Genomic DNA, 17,366 nt, shown 5'->3' with positions numbered 1-17,366 from the left:
AACCCTAACCCTAGCCAGGAGTTCCTCCTCCGACACCATCTCCAACCCGTTGGCTGGTCCCAATGTCACTCTCGTCCGCGACCTCAACATCCATGAGCGTGTCCTAGTGAAGCTTGATCAATCCACCGCCTCCTACTCTGCTTGGAAGCGGTATTTTTCGCTGGTGTTCCGCAAGTAACTCCTTCATGGTCACGTCGACGGCATTGTGGACTCGGCTCTCATGATCCACGACGAGGAGTGGATGATCCTCGACGCCACCATCATCCGCTGGTTCTACCTCACCATCTCCATCGACCTTTTCCACACCGTGGTGGATGACGACGATGACGCCTATGCCGTTTGGACCAAGCTCAACGGCCTCTTCACCGACAACAAGGAGTAGCGCAAGGTCCTTCTCCACGGCAAGTTTTACGGGTGCCAGCAGCTTGACTCATCCATCGACGATTTTTTCATGCGCCTGAAAAAGTTTGCCGATGAGCTCCGCGATCTCGGGGAGACGGTTAGTGATGAGCTTCTCATCAGCACCCTCACCGCTGGTCTCAACAAGGATTTTAGGAACGCCGCCTCCAACCTCACCCTCATCCCGCAGCCCACTTTTGCTCAGGTGGTGGCGTACCTCAAGCTAGAGGAGCGCCAGATGAGGATGGCACGGACTCGGGCGACCCACACCGCCCTCGTCGTCGGCCCCCGCAGGGGCCAAGCCCCGCCACCTCCGTGCCCGACGGCGATAGAGCCGCGGGCGCCCGGCTTCCCGCCCTCCCCGGCTGCCCCCTTCCCGTTACCCCAGCCGGCGGCCAATGGAGGTTGTCATATCGGTGGAGTACCATCCGGGTGCGAGCGTCCTTAACAGAAAAACCACATTCGTAAAACTTAACGGTAACAAGATTTTCACGTAAGAGAACAAATAGAAACAAGATTTTTAATAAGCTCAGGAGAAACTAAGACATTAGACATGGATATTGGAGTGGAATTAGACTGAAATTATGCACCCTGCCCGCCCGCCACAGCAGGCCTACCAGCCGGCCCCGTGGTATGCCAGCGAGAACCCCTGGACCGGCGTCGTACACGCTTACTCCATGCCGGTTCCCTGTGCCCCTACCCTGGGTATTCTCGGAGCTCAGCCACCATCGCACGAGGCATTCTACGTTGCATCGCAGCCCTATGCGGCGCCCTATGGGCCTCTCTCCTATGGCCAGCAGCCACAGCCAGCCGGGGCTACCGCCGCTGCCCCTGATGGCCCCGCCGCAATCTCTTCCGCCGGCGCCGTGGGACCCGGCTCTTCTGGCGGCTCTTCACACCGCCCCCTCACCGCCCAGCTACACCAACGGCGGCGACTGGTATATGGACACTAGAACTACCGCACACATGGCCGCTTATCCCGGTAACCTCCACACCTCCTATCCCGTCCACACTTCCGCTTGCATCACCGTCTGTGACGGCTCCTCTCTTCCTATCACTCACATAGGTCATGCATATTTTCCGTCTAATCCCACTCCAATATCCATGTCTAATGTCTTAGTTTCTCCTCAGCATATTAAAAATCTTGTTTCTTTTCGTTCTCTTACATGTGAAAATCATGTTACCGTTGAGTTTTACGAACGTGGTTTTTCTGTTAAGGACGCTCACACCCGGATGGTACTCCACCGATATGACAGCCACGACGAGCTCCACCTTGTTCACTCCGCCACCTCCACCACCTCCGCCACCCCTGTCGCTCTCGCCATCGGAGTGGATCTTTGGCACGCTCGCTTGGGTCATCCCAATCCCGCCACCCTTTGTCATATACTTCGGAGTTTTTCTTTCTCGTGTAATAAGAATGAGGATCACTCGTGTCATGCATGTCGCCTCGGAAAACATGCTCGGCTTCCGTTTAGGGCTTCTTCTCATGTTGCAATGTACCCGTTTGAGTTAATTCATAGTGATGTTTGGACCTCTCCTGTTGCAAGTAATACGGTCTATCTTTATTATCTTGTCATACTTGATGATTTTTCGCATTATGTGTGGACTTTCCCGTTGCGCTGCAAGTCGGATGTTATATCCACTCTCGCCGCCTTCTACTCCTATGTTCTCGCGCAGTTTGGTCGTCCCATTCTTGCGTTCTAGACAGATAACGGGAAGGAGTTCGACAACCTAGTTGTTCGTACTCTCCTCACCACACATGGAATGACTTTTCGTCTCACCTGCCCGTACACCTCGCAGCAGAACGGTCGTGCTAAGCGTATCCTTCACACACTTAATGACTATGTTCAGACTCTCCTCTTTCGCGTCAATGTGCCTCCTCGCTTTTGGCCTGACGCTCTCGCCACCGCTTCACTCCTCATTAACATCCGTCCATGTCGCACTCGCGGGAACTTTGCACCTCATCACCTCCTCTTCGGTGCACCGCCCTCTTATGATGAGCTTCGCATCTTCGGCTGTCTCTGCTACCCTAGCATCACCGCCACTGCGCCTCATAAGCTTGCACCCCGCTCCGTCGCCTGCATCTTTCTCGGCTACCCAGCCAACACTAAGGGCTACCGCTGGTACGATCCCGTCTCCCATTGTGTTTCCACCTCTCGACATGTTTACTTTGATGAGAAGGTGTTTCTGTTTCAGCAGCAGGTACCCCTCGTCGCCCCGTCGCTGCCGGCCACTGGCGGCCCTTCTGCGACTCCGTCAGGTGGACGGCCCCACTCGGCTATTGGACCACCTCTGGGCTTTGGCGGTCCTTGCATCATGGGACGAGTTGCGTCTCGTGCCCCCACGCTGGCGCCTGCCCTCTCGGCCTCCTCGGCCGACCACACCACCTCGGCCGGCGCCCACCCTTCACCCACCGTCCCCGACTCGGGCGCCGCAGACTCAGCCGCTTCGACCGCCACCTGGCCCGCCCCGTCGCCGCCTGCCTCGCCGGCCGCTTCGGTGTTGCCATCTAGCCCCGTCACATAGGCTAGGACCGGTGTTCACCATACGAGCCTGCGGTACTCAAGCGACGAGTACCTCCTCGCCGCCTCCACCACAGAGCCGTCTCCTCTTCTCGCATCCGCTCGCGTAGCCCTCTGTGATCCTCACTGGCTTGCGGCGATGCAGGAAGAGTTCGACGCCCTCCAGCGGAACCGCACCTGGACACTGGTTCCCCGGCCTCCTCGTGCCAATGTCATCACCGGCAAGTGGGTCTTTCGCCACAAGACCCGCTCGGATGGTACACTTGATCGCTACAAGGCTCGATGGGTGGTTCGTGGTTTACGATAGCGCGCTGGAGTTGACTTCACTGAGACGTTTGCCTCGGTTGTTAAACCGGGCACGATCTGCATCGTCCTCCAGCTTGCGGTGTCCCGAGGCTGGCCAGTTCATCAGATGGATGTCTCCAACGCCTTCCTCCATGGCCATCTTGAAGAGAAGGTTAATTGTGAGCAGCCCACCGGTTTCGTCGACGCATATCTTCCTGGCCATGTATGTCTGTTGCCCCGGTCTCTCTACGGGCTCAAGCAAGCACCCCGCGCCTGGTACCAGCGGATCGCCTGGTTTCTTCAGACACTGGGCTTCAGCATCACTCGCTCAGATGCCTCACTATTTTTCTATTGTCATGGTGACACGACTGCATATTTGCTCCTCTATGTCGACGACATTATCCTGACAGCCTCCTCCGCAGCTCTTCTTCAGCAGATTACTCTTCGGCTGTGTGACGAGTTTGCCATTAAGGACTTGGGTGCTCTACATTATGTCCTTGGCATTGAGGTTGTTCGGCGACCGGACGACTTCTTTCTTCAACAACAGAAGTATGCGCATGAGCTCCTTGAGCGTGATGGCATGCTCAACTATCACCCTGTTGCTACTCCTATTGACACGAAGGCCAAGGTTTTTGCTCTTGAGGGCTCGCCAGCGTCGGATGCTCCCTTCTACAGGTCTATAGTCGGTGTTGTTCAGTATCTCACTCTCACCAGACCGGATATCTAGTATGTTGTTTAGCAGGTGTGTCTCCACATGCATGCCCCTCGTCACTCCCATTGGACTCTCGTGAAGCCAATCCTCTGTTACATTCGCGACACAATGACTCTTGGGCTCACCCTCATGGCATCCACTTCTCTGGAGATGGTGGCCTACTCTGACGCAGACTGGGCTGGCTGCCTCGACACCCGTCGGTCCACCTCTTGCTACTGCGTTTACCTCGGTCCTTCACTCATCTCGTGGCCGTCCAAGCGACAACCCACGGTTTCGTGCTCCAGCGCGGAGGCTGAGTACCGAGCTGTGGCTAACGATGTTGCCGAGTGCACCTGGCTACGACAGTTACTTCAAGAGCTGCATCACAATGTCTCCCAGGCTACGGTTGTCTACTGTGACAACGTCTCTGCGGTGTACCTCTCCGCCAACCCCATTCATCATCGCCGGACAAAGCACATTGAGATGGACATTCACTTTGTGTGCAAGCAGGTGGCCCTTGGATGTATTCGGTTCTCCATGTTCCGACTGCACAACAGATCGCCGATGTGATGACGAAGGCACTGCCGACTTCCACCTTCGATGAGTTTTGTTCCAGTCTCTGCGTCACTGGCGCCGCTTCGACTACGGGGGGTGTTGAGTATATTATGTACATGTCTAGTGTATAGGGACCACCTCCTGTTTCCTCTGTATAGTTGAGGTTGTGGCCCCCTCTGTACTCATATATATGTGCCTGGTGCACCGATCAATGTATTGCGATTGCACAGCCCATACTTGTCCTTCTACAATTATTTATAGCCTCGTATTTCTTCTTCGAATCTTTGGTTCAGTTAGGACGACTAGATCGATTTTCTTGCCATGGGAAGAGGTGCTTTGTGATGGTTTCGGTCGTGCGGTATTTTTTTCAACTGACGGAAGGGGCAACAAGACATGTCTTGATCGCTTCTATTAAGGATAATAGATGGGGTTTATTCCTACATGAATAGATCTTGTCTACATCATCTCATCGTTCTTATTACATTACTCCATTTTTCCATGAACTTAATACACTAGATGCATGCTGGATAGCGGTCGATGTGTGGAGTAATAGTAGTGGATGCAGGCAGGAGTCGGTCTACTAATCTTGGACTTGATGCCTATATATTGATTATTTCCTAGATATCGTGATAATTATTTGAAGTTCTATCAATTGCCCAACAGTAATTTGTTTACCCACCATGTGCTATTTCTTGAGAGAAGCCACTAGTGAAATCTATGCCCCGTGTCTATTCTTTATCATATTTGCTTTCTGATCTATTATTTGCCTTTGAGAGCTATTTTTATTTGCTTTTATTTTCAGATCTATTATTTGAAAACCCCAAAAATACTTTGCTGCATCTTTTATTTGCATCTTTTATTTCGCGCTCATTCGTGATCTATTTTATCCAATCTATCACAATTTTATCCCGTCAACTTGACAATTTCCTATGTTGTTACCCGTAAGAGGTATTGACAACCCCTCAGAAGCGCCGGGTTGCAAGGAAATCCCCGTTTTAGATATAATCCAACAAGTCTTGAATGATGCTAATCAACACTATTCTTGGATCGTTGCCGGAAATCAAAGGGGATACGTAGATGGGCAACTCTATAATGCTAAAGTTTCTATGGATAATGTGTTTCAAGTTATTTTTGCAAAACCTCCGGACAAAAACACAACTAAGTAAAATAAGGAGAAAAATGATAAGACTTGAATCTATGCATTATGCCTAGCTAGGGACATAAAATCATAGCACTTGTTGGGAGGCAACTCAATTAATAAAATTTTGCATTTTTCTTTATGTCTTTGAGTGTTTGCACAATTATGATACTATTATGATTGTGTTTTTCATGTTTTAATTAGTGTTTGTGCCAAGTAAAGTCTTTGGGATCATGTTTGGTGATAGTTGATTTGATCTTGTTGAAAAACTGAAACTTTTGTGCCCAGTAAAATAATTTTAGTAAATCACAGAAGCGTGATAAAATTTGGACATTTTTATACAGGATTGATATACAAATTTCGTACATTGTCCTAATTTTTCAGAATTTTTGGAGTTACAGAAGTATACGAAGTTTTCAGATTGCTACAGACCGTTCTGTTTTTGACAGATTCTGTTTTCTTTGCGTTGTGTGCTTGTTTTGATGAATCTATTGTTTGTATTGGAGGGTATAAGCTATGGTAAAGTTGGAATACTGTAGGTATAATGAAAAAAATAAAATACGAATGGGTTTGCAATAGTACTTAGAGTGGTGATTTGCTTTGTTATACTAACGGATCTCACGAAGGTTTTGTTAAGTTTTGTGTGATTGAAGTTTTCAAGTTTTGGGTGATATCACGATGGATGAAGGAATAAGGAGTAAGAAGAGCCTAAGCTTGGGGATGCACATGGAACCCCAAGTTATTATCCAAAGAGAAACAAGCAACTAAGCTTGGGGATGCCCCGGAAGGCATCCCCTCTTTCTTCTAATGACCATCGGTATTTTACTTGGACCTGTATTTTTATTCATCGCATATCATGAATTTTGCTTGGAGCATCTTGTATTATTTGAGTCTTTGCTTGTTTTGCTTTTTGGTTTGTGTCATCTATCCTTGCTAGACACACCTATTTGAGAGAGCCAAAATTATGCTATGATTTGTTAGAATTGCTCTAGTGCTTCACTTAAATTTTTTGAGCTATGGAATTGCTCTAGTGCTTCACTTATATCTTTTTGAGCATGGTGTGCTTTAATATTTTTGAAGAAATGCTCTCATGCTTCACTTAGATTTATTTGAGAGTTAGTAAATTTTTTGAAGAAATTCTCTCATGCTTCACTTATATTATTTTTAAAGAAGAAATTTTATGCTCATGCTCTTCACTTAAATTTGTTTGAGCTTATCAAAAGAAACATATAAAAATAGTCCTAAAGTGATAGATATTCAAGAGGGATATAAAACTTGATTCTTTGTAATAGTTTTGAGATATGATGATAGTGATATGTGAGTCATGTTGATGAGTAACTATGCTTTAGTAAGAATAATGGTGTTAAGGTTTGTGATTCCTTATGCAAGCACGAAAGTCAATAGTTATTCAATGAAATTACATCCTACTTGTGGTGCATTATTTGGTGTTAGTTATGCTTAATGCTCGCTTATGTGATTTTTCGTTTCTTGGTTGGATGCTTTTCAATCTATTTGCTAGCCTTCACTTGTACTAAGTAGAAATACTACTTGTGCATCCAAAATCCTTAAACCCGGTTTTGCCATATGAGTCCACCATACCTACCTATATGCGGTATTCCCGTGTCGTTCTAAGCAAATTTGTATGTGTCATCTCTAAATTTTCGAAATAAGTTTTCTTTTTCTGTGCTCGTACCGCTCATGAAGCGGTAGAGGGTGGCTAATATTTTCCATACTGGATGTGTTATTCTCAAGATAAGTGTTTATCCACTTGTCATTGCACGAGAGTGCGACGGTAATAGGGATGCCCAGTCCCGATATGAAAATAAATTTACATTATGTTGTCAAATAATAAATTTCTTAGAAAGTGTTGATATGGACGATACCCATGGATACGGCTAGCCGTGGAATGTGAAAGAATAGTGGAAAAAAGGAATGAACTTTATTTTCTGTTTGGGAACCGCCTATAATATATCTAGCATGGAAAGTGTTGGGAATTACTCAGTCGTTTTCGTTGACGAGAAAAGTATGCCTCTCAAAAAAATGTATCTCTCAGTTTAAGCTTTGAGCTCTAGCACCTCTACAAATCTTTACTTCCCTCTGCGATGGGTCTTTCTTTTTTACTTTATGCAATTTTTTCTACTTGAGTCTCCATCTTCTCTTATAAAGCACCAACTAAGGGTCACTATGATCGTACTTGAGCATTGGATGTAGCTAATATGCGAGTGTGTTTCATTAATGGATCAATGATTGAGCATGATGGGCTAGGGATAATTTTCTTTAGTGTTGATATTTTGAAAGACATGGTTGCTTGTTGATATGCTTGAGTATTGAAATCTTCATGTCAAAACTAGACTATTGCTTTGAATAATATAAAATTCCAAATGTCCATGCTACAAAAGAAAAAATAATATGTGATGAACATGTTAGACAGCATTCTACATCAAAAATTCTGTTTTTATTATTTACCTACTCGAGGACGAGCAGGAATTAATCTTAGGGATGCTAATACATCTCCAACATATCTATAATTTTTTATTGTTCCATGCTGTTATATTATCATTCTTGGATGTTTTACAATCATTTTATAGCACTTTCTATCATTTTTGGGGACTAACCTATTGACATAGTGCCCAGTGCTAGTTGTTGTTTTTTTCTTGTTTTTTACATCACAGAAAATCAATACCAAATGGAGTCCAAACGCAGCGAAACTTTTTGGAGAACTTTTCCACCGAAAGACACAAGATGGGCCAAAGAAGTACGAGAGGGGTTCCCCGGGGGGCACAACCCACGTGGGCGCGCCTGGGGGCCCAGGCACGCCCTGGTGGGTTGTGCCCACCTCGGTGGCCTCCCGCACTGCCTCTTTGCCCTATAAATAACCAAATATTTCAGAAACCCTAGGGGAGTCGACGAAACACAATTCCAGCCACCGCAAGTTCCAGAACCACGAGAGCCAATGTAGACACCATCACGAAGGGGTTCATCATCCTCATTGGTGCCTCTCCGATGATGCGTGACTAGTTCATTGTAGACCTACGGGTCCGTAGACAGTAGCTAGATGGCTTACTCTCTCTCTCTCTCTCTTGATTCTCAATACAATGGTCTCTTGGAGATCTATTTGATGTAACTCTTTTTTGCGATGTGTTTGTTGGGATCCGATGAACTTTGAGTTTATGATCAGATATATTTTATCCATGAAAGTTATTTGAGTTTTGATCTCTTATATGCATGATTATTTATAGCCTCGTATTTCTTCGAATTTTTGGTTTAGTTAGGCCGACTAGATCGATTTTTCTTGTCATGGGAAGAGGTGCTTTGTGATGGATTCGGTCGTGCGGTATTCTTTCCAAGTGACAGAAGGGGCAACAAGACACGTATTGATCGCTGCTATTAAGGATAACATGATGGGGTCTATTCCTACATGAATAGATCTTGTCTACATCATGTCGTCGTTCTTATTGCATTACTCCGTTTCTCCATAAACTTAATACACTAGATGTATGCTGGATAGCGGTCGATGTGTGGAGTAATAGTAGTAGATGCAGGCAGGAGTCTGTCTACTAATCTTGGATGTGATGTCTGTATATTGATCATTGCCTGAATATCGTTGTAATTATTTGAAGTTCTATTAATTGCCCAATAGTAATTTGTTTACCCATTGTGTGTTATTTATTGAGAGATGTCATTAGTGAAATCTACGACCCTCTGGTCTATTCTTTATCATATTTGCTTTCTGATCTATTATTTGCCTTTGAGACCTATTTTTATTTACTTTTATTTTCAGATCTATTAATCCAAAACCCCAAAAATACTTTGCTGCATATTTTATTTGCATTTTTTATTTTGCATTTATTTGAGATCTATTTATCCAATCTATCACAATTTTATCCCGTTAACTTGACAATTTTCCACGCCGTTACCCGTAAGAGGGATTGACAACCCCTCATAAGCGTCGATTGCAAGTATTTGTTCTTTGTGTGCAGTTACCATTTACATAGTGTTGCTTGATTCTCCTACTGAATTGGTACCTTGGTTTCATAACTCGGGGGAATATCTACCGTAGATGTGCTGCATCATCCCTTCCTCTTTGGGAAAAAACCGACGTAGTTCAAGCGACATCAGACCCTTACGAACCGGGACTACTGACCCGTTTCCTACTAGTGATGCGCTGTACTGGAGGAGGCCAGGAAGTACCAATATGTCTCAAGTAGTTTCTTACAATTGACTATATATTCTTACAGGGAAGCTATTTCATCATCCTGTTGACCTTATGTACAAATTGGTTATCGTATTGCGGCTATATGGAAGTTGTTGACGAGACCAAAGGATCGAACCAAGGTGGGGCAGCTCATCACTCGGCTACGGCTCAATTGTACTAAACTGCGGTGACAGGGCGGAGGAGACAACTCTCGCTAGGGCAGCCACTCCTCGCCTCATTGGGCTCCCCGCTCCCTCTTCGGCAGGCGTTGACGTTGTGCGGTCCCATTTGGGCTTTGGCCTTGTATCAACCATTGCTTGCCCTTGACAGCCTTTTCTTTTCTTTGTTGTTTTGAACCTATTTGTGCCGGAACCTTGTAAGGGACTCAGTTTAAGGCCGGGCACAATGCCTCTTTTGTAGAAAAATTGTTCATTGGATCACTAGAACCAGCACTATTGTTTGGAGGTGTCATTAGCCCCTTAGATGTACTCCTTTCATTTCTAAATATAAGTATTTTTCAAGATTCCACTACGGACTACATACGGATGTATATAGACATATTTTAGAATGTAGATTCATTCATTTTATTCTGTATGTAGTCCATAATGGAATCTCTAAAAAGACTTACATTTAGGAATGAAGGTGGTATATTAAACACCTTTTTTTGTTTTTCTGTCGGCTATGGCAGAACTAACATCTCAGAAGAAAATGCAAGTTCATCTTAACATGAGATTACTGCTACACAAAGCTAGTATTTTTGTATCTCTGAAACTCACAACGATATTTGTTTATAGCTTTAAGAAAGACCCCATGAAGACATGCCACTGAAACAAAAAATCGTCGTTTAACTAAGACTCATCTGCGAACCAACCTCTGATTGAGATGGTTAGGTGGACAGTGATATTCCCAACCCATCAGGGTTCAAATCCTGATGCTCGCATTTATCCTGGATTTATTTCAGAAATTCCGGCGATACGCTTTCAGTGGGAGGAGACGTTCCCGTCGACTACGAGGCGCCTACGATGACTTCGTAAAATCTCAAGATGATATGCCGGCTCAGTCTCTCGGAGGTGCTCATAGGGTTAGGGTGTGCGTGTGTGCGTTCATAAGGGTGAGTATATGCGCGTGTATATGAGCGCTTATGTCTGTACTGATGCTAAAAAAAAAACTAAGACTCATCTAACAAAATGCACTTATGGAACAAATGAAATAGGAAAGGAAAGCAGAACATGACATTGAAAAAACGATCAAGCTCAATGCAAAGCCTTTACAGAACTTAAATTAATCTCTATTTGCGTGTGGCCATGGCAACATAAGAAAGCTCGACGGATCCCACAAATAGTCTGCCGCGTGTCCATTCCACCACCTCTGCTGGCCTCATGCCCTTGGCCTTGGGTCCCCTCATTTCCTCGATTATTTTTCCATCGGCGCCGATCCTCAAGGCAAGTAGATATCTATCTGACACTAAAATGGAGTTCTATCTTCTCACGATGTAATGCCACCCAGTATCCTCCTTTCTTGTCCGGCCTCAAATTATCAGGATAGCCCGGTAGATCAGTTAACAGTTCCATCGTGCCTGTCTTGGGACCTCCTTTGGTCCAGTACCTCAACAACTTGCACGGCCCGGTCGATGAGATGACGAGGTGTGTCCGATCAGCGCTGATGGCGAGACCATTGGGGTAAGTGATGCCGGCCTTTAGCACAATCACTTTTCCTGTGCGTGGATCATATCTCATTAGGCGGCCTGTCGAGTCACCGGTTCTTGTTACCATCTCGTGCTGTGACCTTTGATATTTCATAGAGCTGTCGGTGAAGTAGACTTCACCGGTCACCTGGTCAACGTCCACGCCATTGGTGAAGCGGAGAGGAGCGCCGTCGGCCTCCGTGACAAGCACCGTCGCCTCCCCGCCTCCTGGCGCGACCCTCCTGAGCCCCTTGTAGGCGTCGGCTATGTACAAGTAGCCAGACTTGAGGTGAAACCGTAGGCCCAGCGGACGGACGGACGCCGTGCACGCCTCGCTGCTGTATCCACTATCCAGGGCTGTAAGTGTACGTCGTCCAGCCGAGCCTGTCGCCGTTCCACTTGAGGACGCGGCCGTCGGAGATGCCGCTGTATGGGCCGTTGCCTTTGGCGTCAAAGGCGACGCTCTCCGGGCCGCGCAGCAGTCCAGGTGGCAGCGGCAGGTGGCGGGTCCGCGTGGCGTCGATGCTGGGGACGACCGCGGACGCCCCGGGCATGAACAGCAGGGGCAGGACGGCAAGCGCCACGCCGAGATCCCTCGTGCAGCTATACAGTTGGAAGGTGAGCTTGTTTGGCTCGATTGCTTGGTTGGTTTGGTGGAGGCCGGAACGGGCTGCTCTTGTAGCGACGGACAGCCAGACTCCCTGCATGATCTGGCCCTCCTCCCCTCCTCGATCTCGGAACTGACGGCGAAATCTGTCCAGGTCCGAATTCGGAAATCTTTCTGTGCCATGAAACCCAGGACGACACTAAGAGCGCCTTGCCTAATCTGTTACTACCGCTCTAATCATATATACTGTTACAGCAGCCCACGAGTTCCAACAGAATGTTTCTGCAATGAAACCGGCCTGTCAGTTCAATATTTCAGATATGATGCAAAGCTGAATTATATCTACCTTCTCTCTAAAAAAAGGGCTGAATTCTACAGCCGCATCTGCTGGGACCAGAGTTCTATGCAGGTTCTCTCACCCTCAATATCTGAGCAGGGCTAGGCAGGCTAGCGCATAATAAACTGAATAAATGAACCAATGTGGAAAAGAAAAGGTCAAGATAGGAACCCATCTATTTACTCATGATGCAAACATACACCTTCGGTGATCAACGCCAAATAAACAATGATCTTCATCATTTCGAACCGAACCGCAACTGCACATAAATCTCCAAACCGCGGATTATTCCGAGGCATGCCATCGTTGCAAAGTTTAAACCACAAAACACAGCATTTCTCTATAGCTCCTTGCAATATCCTGCTCCACAAAAGGCAGCAACAGTTTTAAGTAGCAGACCAGTACACTGCATCACAGGATCCAAGAGCAAGTTTACTGGTTACAAGAATCCAAGTGCATGTAAAAATGGATGGCTTTGTTATATGGGATGAAGTTCATTTGGCAAAGCACAGCCATCTATATTTCAGCTCAACAACGATGTATAGTTGCCCAAAAAATAAACAACGGTTGTATCATGTTAAGCCATCACAGCTTCTGTCCAAGTGTGCTACTATCGAGCAGTAAGATGTAGTCACGACGTGAGCAGGTTTTCTATTAGTCGTGCAGGATTTCTAGAAGGAACAAAAGGGAGTTCACGTGCTACAAGAACAAAATACAGTTTATCCAGCTATATAACTGAACTGTAGACAACGGGATTAATGACGACTAGATGTAAGTCCATTCGATGCCTTCAGCGCTGGAGCTTCCTCCTTGCAAGTCGCGGGCTTGTCGCTGGTATGTAGACTTTGTAGCTGACCTGAAGAATGTAAGGAAAGGCAGTTAGACACAATGCATATGATTGACCTTGTGATGATTCAAGCACTTGATAGACAGAGCAACAGTGCAGTTTTATCGCTCACCTGCACTGTCTCTCCATCATGCATCCTAGAGAAAGTCCTCTTCTCAAACTGAGACGCATCTTTGTCCTCGGTCCCTGCTGCCTGGCTCTTGCCCGCGTCAGTCGACAAAACAGAGCTCTCAGGAACTGAAGCTTCACCAATCTTTCTATCATCTCCATCGATTCCTTCAAGCTTGTTTATTTCAGCAGGAAAATGTCTTACTTCACTACTGCTTTCGACAGAGGCAGGATTCTCACAAGCTGTAGGGATTGTTGTAAATGTACTGTCATCAAGCCCTTCCCTGGAGGGTATACTCACAACTGATCTAACTCTGGGTCTTGCTTGCACAGGACTCACCACTGAGCTGATGCCTAACCTTTGCTTTATAATACCAGAACTCGCCGGGGTGCTTCCCAACCTTTGCATTACACTACCACCATTCCTACCATCATGTGAAGTGATATGAGAAGTTGAACGTATCTCTTCTAGTCCGCTTCCCAGCTGTTGAGTAGGACCACAAGTATCACCAGCCTCGAGTATTCCAGGTGATCTATCCCTGTGAGTCGTTTCCTGCTTCCAAGGACTTCTACCGTTCTCAAAATCTTCAAATTCAGGTGATCGAGTAGAGTGGCCAACTCCAAGATTGCTTCCCTGCCTCTGAAAAGGGGCAACAGCAGACCTTGCTTCAGGAAATTTTGTGACAGTATTCTGGGGGCTATCTGTTAGTACTTCCTTCCCTGTACCATTGTTTTCTGTCTTGCCTACCATGGCCATGGCTCCCTTAAACTTCCTGAAGTTCTCAAGAGCTTTCTGCCTGAGAATGAGCTCCAAATCCTCCTCAACCTCTGGGCTTTCACAATTAACAGGTAAGATCTCACCCGGTTCATGAGCATCCTTGGAAGGTGGGCTTTCCATCTCCTTCAGCTCCACATTCTTCTCATAATCGTCAGCAACCGCGTCCTCATCGCTATAAACATCCTCAACAGATCTCTTCTCATTCTGCGGATCCTGGCAGTTGTCATAGTCCTGTACAACCCTGTCCCTACTTGCATCATGTCTCGTGCCGTCCGCCCTCCGCTTCCTACTTTTGCTCTTGCTCCTGCTCCTGCTCCTGCTCCGGCTACTGCCACTCCTGGCTGGACTGCTCGAGTAGCTCCTTGATCTCCGTACACGCCTCCTCTTTCGATCCTTGTCCCTCCCCCTTCCTTTCTTCTTCCTAGGATCTTTGGAGTGGCTCTTGGGCAGTGGGCTCACTGACCTCTCAGAGTCTGAGGCACTGCTGCTGCTAATGCTATGGTGGCTGCGGCGGGGGTGACTCCTGGACACCGAGGAAGGGCTACCGCTGGGGCTACGGCTTGGACTCAGGCTGCGGCGGCGTCCGCGGCGGCTGCCACTGCCCTTGCTCTTTTTGCTCCTCTTGTCAACAATCTTCTTGGTGGGCTTCTTGGAGCGCTTGCGGGGTGGGGAACTGGAGCTGGAGCCGTCGGGGGAAGGGGAGCGGCTGCGGCTGTGGCGGACACTCCGACGCTTGCCGCGCGAGGATCGGATCTTCTTGGACTTGGCCTCATCCTAACAAGATGACGGTAGAAGCTTCAGTTAGTGGGGGGATCCCCGAAGAACAGCGCGATAAAGAAGAATCAGGCATGGCATCGTGCTAATTCTCTGTCTGAAATCTAAGCAGCTGGTACTATAAAATTCTTGGATTCTCAGTCCATGAAAAAAGCAATCGGCACCAAAAGAGAAATCTAGAATCCGACCAAGAAAGGTCTCCTAATTCCTAACCCTAAGTAAAGCGGGGAAAGAGGGGAGGCGGAGAGAGGGAGAGATAGAGAGGGTCGGTACCTCGTCGGCGGCCTTCTTGGCGGATTTGCTCTTCATCAGGCGGGCTTTGCCCGTGGAAGAGACCCCCAAGGAGGAAGACGGGGCACAAGGGCGTGTCCGCTTCAGCTGTTGGGCCTGGATTTGGGTTTGTTTCTGTTTCAGTCTCTCTCTCTCTCTCCCCCTCTCCTTTTGTGTGTGTCCAGCTTTGGATAGAACCCCTTTTCTCGAGCGCACTTGGATGAAATCCCTACTATGATTCTTTTTCGGCAAAGTTCTATGTTACGTTGGCACTCAAGCCTAGCTTCGTTTTAGATTTTGTGATCAAACATGTATTGTATGTTAGAACAGCCGCAAAAGAAAAACGCGGGTCGTTTTAAGAACATCTCCACTCATTCGTTCCCAGGGCTAGAAATAGCGCCGCCCTGAGGGTGCACCGACAGGAAAAAAACGGCTTGAGGGCGAACTGATTCCAGCCACCGCCCCCAGGTTACCCCAGGCACCGATTTCGACCCACTTTCGGCGCAAATTGGCCCTCTATTCAACCCATTTTCGACACAAAACTAGCCGACTATCGGCGCAAATTGATCAATTTCAGCTCATATTCGGCGTGCTTCGGTACAAATTCAGTATAAAGCTATTTTTATCACATTATTCATCACAGAAAATCAACGGAAATCAAATAGCTCAATACAAATTATATAGTTCAACAAATAAAAACTCATATTTCATCACAGGTCGAGCTAGGCGTTGCCCTTGAGCCTCCATAGGTGCTCCACCAGATCCTGCTACAGTTGTTGATGCACCAGTGGTCTCGGATCTCCTGGCGCATATTGAGGAAGGCAGTCCAGGTTGCCAGTAGGTGGTGATCAACTTGGGCTAGAGGACCCTGCCTGTAATATGGTTCAGTGTCAAAAACTGGCTCTTCATGCTCGCTCTCAATGATCATGTTATGCAAGATGACACAGCAAGTCATGATGTCTCACATTTGATCTTTCGACCAGGTCTGAGCGGGGTACCGGACAACAGCAAATCGAGATTAGAGAACACCAAATGCCCGCTCGACATCCTTTCTGCAAGCCTTCTGAACCTTTGCAAAGTGGGAGTTCTTGCCTCCTGGCACAGGGTTTGAGATAGTCTTCACAAATGTGGCATCTTGGATAGATGACATCTGCTAGGTAGTATCCCTTGTTGTAGTGCCACCCATTGAACTCAAAGTTCATCGGAGGAGAATGACCTTTCACAAGCTTGGCAAAGACAGGGGAGCACTGCAGTACATTGATGTCATTGTGAGTTTCTGGCATACCAAAGAAGGAGTGCCAAATACATAGGTCGTGTGTGGCCACTGCCTCAAGTACCACACGGCAACCGCCTTTGGCACCTTTATACATCCCCTGCCAAGCAAATGGGCAGTTTTTCCATTTCCAATGCATGCAGACGATGCTTCCAAGCATCCTGGAAATCCTCTTGCTGCATTCTGTGCTAGGATCCGAGCAGTGTCTTTAACATTAGGTGATCCCAAGTATTGCGGTCCAAACACTGCCACCACTACCCTGCAGAACTTGTAGAAACACTCAATAGTCGTGGACTCGGCCATGCGCCCATAGTCTTCCGGTGAATCACCGGGAGCTCCGTATGCAAACATCCTCATAGCTGTCGTGCACTTCTGAAGTGAGGTGAATCCAAGTGTGCCCGTGCAATCCTTCTTGCACTTGAAGTAGTTGTCGAACTCCCTGATGGAATTCACAATCCTGAGGAAGAGCTTTCGGCTAATTCGATAACGGCGCCGAAATACTTTGTCGCTGTGCAGTGCAGCGTCGGAGAAGTACTTGGAGTAGAGCAAGCAATAGCCTTCTAGTCGATGTCGGTTCTTTGCCTTCAGCCGGCCCGGCGCCGAGCCACCTTGCCGAGGCTTTGTATTGCTCGCGAGCAGGCTGGCCAGGGGCGGTGAGGACCATGCGATGCTCTTTTGTCCTGGGCGTCAGCTTCGGCTTCCTCCTCTAGCAGTGCCGCGAGTGCCTCCTCGTCGCCCGTTTCCATCACTGATCAGACAAATCACCAAACACCTGACGTGTGTGGTAGGCGCGCAGCCGCCGGTATCCCACCCTGCGCGGTCGAAGCGCCGGAAAGCTCGCCCAGGGACGGGAGGAGGATGCCGCAGCGGAACCCTCTCTCTTTTCCGACGGAGGAATGGCCT

At 47.5% G+C, this 17,366-nt stretch overlaps 1 pseudogene across 1 annotated transcript; it reads right to left on the bottom strand.

Moving 5' to 3' along the window:
- Positions 1-11,058: 11,058 nt before the first annotated feature.
- On the bottom strand, positions 11,059-15,400 carry LOC123188843 (uncharacterized; annotated as a pseudogene). The gene is made up of 6 exons (XR_006495246.1): positions 15,194-15,400; positions 13,574-14,920; positions 13,373-13,459; positions 12,804-12,819; positions 12,614-12,749; positions 11,059-12,309 (listed from the first exon to the last, which is right to left on the bottom strand). The product of XR_006495246.1 is annotated as an uncharacterized protein (transcript).
- Between the last annotated feature and the right edge of the window lie 1,966 nt (positions 15,401-17,366).

Source organism: Triticum aestivum, chromosome 2A (genome assembly GCF_018294505.1).
Source record: "Triticum aestivum cultivar Chinese Spring chromosome 2A, IWGSC CS RefSeq v2.1, whole genome shotgun sequence".
In the NCBI taxonomy this organism is placed as follows: Eukaryota; Viridiplantae; Streptophyta; class Magnoliopsida; order Poales; family Poaceae; genus Triticum; species Triticum aestivum.
Note: the sequence above shows the minus strand (reverse complement) of the source record. Positions and strands in the feature narration are given on the sequence as shown.